The 5729-nt window shown below is 38.6% G+C and overlaps 1 pseudogene; it reads right to left on the bottom strand.

Annotated features, from left to right (window-relative positions):
• LOC147505469 (cyanidin 3-O-galactoside 2''-O-xylosyltransferase FGGT1-like) lies at window positions 1-2136 on the bottom strand (annotated as a pseudogene).
• Between the last annotated feature and the right edge of the window lie 3593 nt (window positions 2137-5729).

The raw sequence follows: 5729 nt of genomic DNA, 5'->3' as shown, positions 1-5729 counted from the left end.
TTTGAGAGAGTACTTGAGATGACTCCAATTAGAATATCGAAAAAAAAAGATTATCGAAAAAAAAATAACGAGATGACTCCAATAATCAAATACAAACGTAACCACACTCTTTCCAGAGCAACTTATTAACACTGCCTGGCGTTGAAATCACTTGAGAATGGTTTGTAATTTGCTTATGTTGACTCGACGCCTTCAGTTAACAAGAAATCTTTCCATTTCTGGATGGTTAGCTCTGATTTCTCCACCAACTTCACTACCTTCGTCCATAGCCAATTTCACTGCTTTCCACACACTTTCCCTTGTAAACCACCCATCCTCTTTCCTCCTTTCTACATCCACAGAAACCTATAGCTCTCTAGTCATGAATTTGGTATTTGCAAACTGATCCCCAAAATGGGGTACCAAAACTATTTGGCAAGTGTTCATCAAAGATTCCCACATAGACCCAGACCCACAATGGCTCACAAATCACCCTACTGAAGGGTGGCTTAAGATGAGTTGTTGCTGAACCTAATCCCCATGAACAACTCCTCTTCCCCTGACACTCTCCTCAAACCCCTCAGGTAAAGCTTCCTCAATCTCACCAAGAATGGCAAGCCAGTAAGCTCTAGTCCCAAAACTAACTCTTGAAACTGGAGGTTTCAATCTCACCAAGAATGGCAAGCCAGTAAGCTCTAGTCCCAAAACTAACTCTTGAAACTGGTCCTTTTGTAAGACGCACTCACTTCCGAATGCACAATACACAACTGAGCCCTCTTTAAAACCACCCAACCACTTGGCCCATCTTTCTTCCAACAGCAAATTACGTGAAGCAAAATTGGTCCTGTTAGCAAAACTGGCTTATTGTACTGGTTCTCTATGTGATCACAAAAAGGGCCTTCAAGTTCACTGCAAGTTATGAAACAATGTGCCGGAGATTCTGCCATAGAGGTGATAATTCTATGAAAGAACGAAATCCCTGAAACTCGGTTGAAAAAAAAAATTGGCATCTCTCAACTCAAAAGGAAGATAATTAAAAGGTGAAGCACTTGGATAACCTGGTGGCGGTTCAATCAAATCAAGTTCAGTGAAGTGCTGTCCCTTTTCAAGTTTCCTTGATGGAAGAAGAAAATAAGCACTTGAAACACCACTAATTAAAGAAAAGAAAATACATTTTATCCCAAGTGGGACTGCCAAACCTGGAAGCCAATAAGCAAAATCAAAGAAAACTGACTCAGGTTTTAGCTTGTGAAGAGCAATCTCAACTTGGCCTTTTAAGATATCAAATACTACTGCGAGAAGTGATGCTTTCTGCATGGGTACATCGGACATGGTTTCAGCACCAGGAGGAAGACCATCAACTTTAGGAATGGTTAGTGGAATGAACTGAACCGGAGAAAAAGCCAGTTTTGACCCCTCAACTTGTCACAAATTATTAGTAGAGACCTGAAGTTTAGTTTAGGCAATTTAAATCTTGTATTTGTAACACGCAAGCAGCTCCGGCTGGGACTCAAAATTCCGGCACCTGATTATCGACTTGTCAAATTTGTTTCCTATGTGGCAACTAACACTTTCACATGTGTATAATCCACGTCATTCCTCCCATCCAAAAAATTTTAATGGCATTTTTACCCTGTCATGTGTCATCTTTTTTTATATGAGAGAATGATCCAACGGTCAAATGGCAACCATCTAAAAAATACTCATCTACCAGCATCATCTTCCTAAACCACCATCAACACCCACATCCCGCGACCACCACCACCACGTCCAACAACCATCATCTTTACTGTCGAATTTCCTAACATAAACAATCTTATAATTTCTCAAAAGCATTGGAAGGGTCAGTAGCAATGCCACCAATATTGAATTGAACTTAAACACTTCAAAAACCAAATCAATCCCATTATCAATCAAAATATTTCGATTTTCATACTCATTCCTACTATAAAACCCACTGCTAACGCCCAATTTAAACAAGCCTCCATGAATTAAATCTTGAAAGATCAAAGGCAATAAAACCGAATCGATCGGATTAAATGATAAACCACTCTCCATCACCAACGATTGATCTCCCGAATCTTGAATAAAATATTCAATCAAAGGAAATGCGACAATTTTCAATGCCAGTAAAATAGATCTAGCAATAATTTTCATTACCCGGAAGTTTGGTATCGTAATTACCAACTGATTTTCATACATTACCGATCTGGGTATACACTTCTGCTTCTTCACTTGAATATCCATTGAGATGCTTCTTCTTCCTCCATTATTTATGCTAATTCTTTTTCTTTATGTTTATTTTTGTCAATTGTAAGTTTCTTGTTTATTTGAGCACGTGGACATCATATAATGTTATGTGGCGTGGGAAATTTGTAAGCATTGGATTGGGCATCTTTGCGCATGCTCTCGTTTAACACAGTAGTGGGAGAGGGAGCAGACGTGGGATTTTGCTTATGTTAGAGTGTTTGGGATACTTGTGTAAGAGAAAGTGGAGGGATCTTGGTTTGTGTTAGGCATCTCCAATGGGGGGTGTAAAATTACACCTCCACCTAGGCTCCACGTAGGTGCCATTAGGATTTTACACCTCTAATCAGATAAGATTGTATAGCTAATTTCATAAATATCCACACTCTATACTCTCCAATGGAAGAGTGTAAAAAATAGATTTTAAACTCTGGACGCCACCCAGTGACGCCCTCTTTAATTTAACTTGGGGCGCCACTGGGGTGGCGTCCGAAAGTTAAAAATAAAGCTTCAAACGCCCTTGAAGTGGCGTCCGAAGTTTTAAAGTTAAACGACGCGTTTTTTTAAAGTGGACGTCCGGGCTTTTTATTAACTAATAGCGAGAGGGGGAATTCCCCACCCTCTCTATTAGCTAATACACTATTACCTACGGTTTAGCACTCCCATTGGAGAGAGTTTTTTGATATTTGGGGTATAAAATTTCCACTCTATACGGTTTACACCCCCCATTGGAGATGCCCTTAGAGTGTTAATTTGTTTAAAATGGGCGAAAGTCTGTCTCTCAAGTCAAGATTCAGTAGGGAAGAGTATAGGCGATGACTTACTGTGTTTATGAATTCCCTAGACTTATAGATTCTGTTAATGGGGATAATTTCGAGAATATGATGGTTGTTGGAAGTGGTGGTGGCTGGGTGTTGATAGTGGTTGAGGAAGGTGATGCTGGAAGAACAGAAATCATTTTACCGTTGACCATTTGATGGTTGCCATTTGACCGTTGGATCATTCTCTCATAAAAAAAAAGATGACACGAGAAATCATGTCTGATAGGGCAAAAATGCCATTAAAAAAATTTAGATGGGAGGAATGACGTGGATTTTACACATGTGAAGGTGTTACTTGCCACATAAGAAAAGAATTTAACACGTTGACATTCAGGTCAGAATTTTGAGTCCCAGCCAGAGCTACTTGCATGTTAGAGCATTTGCAATGCAGGTGACTATAATCCCCCCCACCGCCATATTAGCACTTATTCACTCCATTTTCACCAAAACGGTGAAAACCAAGGTGAAGTTGTGCAATGCAAAGGTGAATAAAATATCTCGGACGAAATGTTAGATTTTGTCTGGAGGTTTTTGATTGAGACGGAATATAACGTCCCGTCTGGTATTTTATAACGAGACGGAATGTAACACCTCGTCTGGTGAGTCAATATAAACAGACGCGAACATGCTCTATTTTCACTTTCTTTCCAGCCTCCATTGCGATTTTTAGCCTCCATTAACAACCTTTTATCACAAATTTCTATTCCTAATGACTTCTCCACCCCCCAATGCATCCCCACCAACCTCACCACATGAAGAGCGTAGTAGATGGTTTGGAAGTTTTAAAATATCCAAAAAAAGGGGCAAAAAGGATCGTCGTCGCGAACGCAAAATGCGTTGAGAAATCGAGGAACACCCACCATTAGCGTCAACATCGGTCCGACAAGTAGCAAATCGAGTGGCGGAGTCTCAAGTAAGTTTTAGATTTTTTTTATGTTAATTATTATTATTTATGTTAGTTTATATCAAGTTTGTTGTTGTGTAATTAGTTTGAATTTGTCGCATTGTTTTAAAAAAAAAATTAGTTGTAATTATATCGTATTGCGTGTTGGTTGAATGTAGGAAGTACACCTATGGAAAGTGCGTTGTGCACTTTCAAATGTTGTGTCGTGGTGGCGTTGTATGAAATAAAAAACAGACCCTAATTTTGTCACGGTTACCAACATTATAGCCGCCACACCATTTGGAAACTTTTTGAATTCTAATTTGGGACAAAATGATCAAGCGTTGTTGTTTGGGATAGTTGAGCGGTAGTGGCAAACTATCCACACATTCCATTTCCCATGGGGCGAGCTTGGGATTACCCCTCTTGATTTCACAATGCTCACGGGTATCCCAATTGGTTATGGAGATGTCGTTCATTTTAATGAAAATTTAGAGGTTTTTACTACGGCGATGAGTTTCTTTGAAGGTTTTGATTTGGATGAAGATGATGAGAAAGACGGGTTTTTTAGATTATCGGCTGAGCAGTTTAAGGGATGAGCTATAAATATGAGTTGGTTTACTTCGAGATATTTGAATAGACTCAAGGAGAAGCCGAAATACTATCATATTGGTAAGGAGTCGATCCACGAATATGTACGTGCCTTCCTCTTCTACTTTGTTGGTGCGGTATTATTTGGATATGCTGATAGTTATTTACGTGATCGGTGGGATGGCACTTGTCCTCGGCGTAGAGAGGATGTGGGATTATGTTGGGGGTCAATCCATCTTGGCATACCTTTACCGCTGGCTAGACCTCGCAGTTGAGACGAAAGCCGCTAAAGGCAATTTGTGTGGCTTTGTTTGGATTATACCGGTAAGCCTTATTTATTAAGTTATTGTTTCATTTCATTTATTTATCTAATTATTAATGTTGACATGTTTATATATATATATATATATATATATATATATATATATATATATATATATATATATATATATATATATATATATATATATATTGATATTGTATTTTATCTATTGATTTAGTATTGGTGGTACGAACATTTTCGTGTGATGCATTCTATGTTGAAGAGGTTGGAAGAGAATGAGACCCATGACCTGATTCGACATATTCAAGCATGGGGGATTCATCGTAGGCAGAGAGAGTATGGGGATCTATCGCATAATATTCATAGCACTCGTCAACAGATTGAGCTTTTAGGAGCTACCCGAATTGAGTGGCAACCCTAGGCCGAGTCCTTCATATTCCAGACCCCTTATGCAGATATTCCAGATGTTCCAGAGAACACCGAGTACCGTAGACTATCCTATATGTGTCATAGAGCACAGTTACACTACACCATAACTGCTATTTTGTAACAGGGCAAATTTTCAATAAGTAACGGAAATAACTGTTACTCATTAAGTAACGGATATATCCGTTACTTATGACCGCAAGTGTTACTTAAAATCTTGAATTATAATATAATAATATTTTCACATTTTTTTTGGATATGCTAACACTTATATCCGTGAGAAAAGTAGAAAATTAGGCAACAAAATTAAAATAATTTGAAAAAGAAAAAAAAAACCGGAAGTGGGCCAGTATTTGGTCACGCGCGCTTGGCTTTCATTCTTTCCCCCCATTTTTGTTTTTGGCTAACACTTAATTAGCCAATTCTAATTTCGCCGTTTTTAAGTTAGGAAGGAAACAAAAGAAAAAACTCTCTTAAGAACCCTAATCTTGCGATTTCT

The sequence above is a fragment of the Coptis chinensis genome, chromosome 4 (assembly GCF_015680905.1).
Source record: "Coptis chinensis isolate HL-2020 chromosome 4, ASM1568090v1, whole genome shotgun sequence".
Taxonomy (NCBI): domain Eukaryota; kingdom Viridiplantae; phylum Streptophyta; class Magnoliopsida; order Ranunculales; family Ranunculaceae; genus Coptis; species Coptis chinensis.
Note: the sequence above shows the minus strand (reverse complement) of the source record. Positions and strands in the feature narration are given on the sequence as shown.